Raw genomic sequence first — 2,054 nt, 5'->3', positions numbered from 1 at the left:
CGTATCGTGTAATAAAATTTGTTTTTCTTAATCATAGTAAAAACACAACATTTAACACGAGTCGAAGGGGGGGGTCCGGACCCCATCGGACCCCCCCCCCGTAAATACGCCACTGTTAACGATAGTCGGATACTTTTGGAAAGTCGGGGTTAATTAAGTGGATAAGATTAAAATATACCATAAGAAAAACAATATGTATTGAAAATATGAATTAGGCATGTTAATTAATCGTAAAATTTTATTATTTTTAAAAATATTTTCAATTTTAGTGTTGTGGAATATAATATTTAGGTACATGGGTATAGGAGTATAGAGGTAAGTACATAATAATTATGTAATTATTATGAAATCAATTTGAAACGTATAAATAAATATAATTGTACCTAAGTATAAAGGTAATATTTAGAAATATGTGTTTTTATGGAAACACAGCGACATAGGTACAAAAAAAGCAAAATAAAATTGTTTTTTATCTTAGTATGATTGAAGAAAAGCCATTTTCTGTATGTAATCTATATATATAAAAATGAATTGCTGTTCGTTAGTCTCGCTAAAACTCAACCAATTTGGCTCAAATTTTTTTTAATATGTTCGTAATTGCCAGGAGAAAGTTTTCACGAAAGAAAATGTTAGGAAAACCCATCGGAAAAGTAGGAAATCTGGATTTAAAAAATACAACAGTGGCGCAACAGTATTATATATTGGTTAATCGGACATGTTTGTTGATTTGTATTATGTTTTTGTCAATATATTATATAAATTAATGTTTGTGTAGAAGGGAAGAAGAAGACAGACTAATTTAGAAATGGTTAAAGTTGGTTTTTTTTATTCATCTGATATTAGTAGTTATGTTAGGTTAGGATTTTGTATTAATTGATTTATCAATCCACCATAGGTGGAATACGACAAACTTGGTATAACTTTAATACCTTAGAGTTAAATCATATACCTACGTATAAACAGCACGGGGTCCGCGATCTACCTTAGGTAGATTGCTTACCTGATAATTTATTCAGGGGCGATTCCAGAGACTTGGTCGGGGCTAATAGTTATAATTTTCACATAACTTATGGTAACAAATACAAAACAACAATTTTTAGAAATATATTATATTAAATATATTTTTAGAATACGGGTTTTGGGCCTTAGGGGGGGCGGCCCCTAGGGCCCCCTCTGGAACCGCCCCTGAATATATTGCTGTGAATCAGAATTTTTATTCCAGGAAACGGAAAAGTTAAGATATATTTTGAACACCATACACCGAATATTAAATAACGAATCCAACTCTGAGTCAATTGGAGTTGGTACATTTAACGGGCAACGAAGTGCACGGGATCAGCTGGTTTCTTATAAAAATAAGAACATACATATACATTTCGTGCAAAATCTGTTAATTAGAGTTTAGTAATAATTTATAACATTAAGAAGGAATGGAATGATGAGACACATTTTCATTACCTATTTTTTTAGATTCTGAGTGGAACGAAGAATGTATTGATTTTACAATGATGTGTGTTTTTTTTTTTTTTTTGTGTCTGTCGTCACCTTTTAGGCAGTGCCGCAAAAACCGGGTGTGCAGAGCGTGCCGCGCACGCGGGCCCCAAGGCTTACATATATTTGGGGGGCCCCGGGCCCAACCTGGAGCAGACACTAAAATTGTCTAAAAACGCAAAACTTAATAGTTACTCACAACCATTTTTTTTTTTAAGTTAAAACATTAGTGTAGTTGTAGGTATACTAATATTACTTATTAGATTAAGTATGTTAAAATAGAATGGTAAGTTTTAGTATATTATAAAATCAAATGGTACTAGATAGAATCACGTATGTGGTGTGTACTATGTTAGAAAAAGGTGGGTATCAAGATGTATTCAAGTATCAACGTTTCATACTTTCTTAGTAGGTACTATTAATTTTTCCATAAGATCTATTTTTATCGCGTCTATGGGTTGTTGTCAGTAGTCGGGAGTAGCGTGTTAATTGTAGCGACGCTACAGTAGCACGCTACTTTAGCTGTAGCGATGAACATAGCGTCGCTACAATATATTATACAA

Source organism: Acyrthosiphon pisum, chromosome A2, assembly GCF_005508785.2.
Source record: "Acyrthosiphon pisum isolate AL4f chromosome A2, pea_aphid_22Mar2018_4r6ur, whole genome shotgun sequence".
Classification (NCBI taxonomy): Eukaryota; Metazoa; Arthropoda; class Insecta; order Hemiptera; family Aphididae; genus Acyrthosiphon; species Acyrthosiphon pisum.
The sequence above is the reverse complement of the archived record's forward strand: the minus strand, read 5'-3'. Positions refer to the sequence as shown.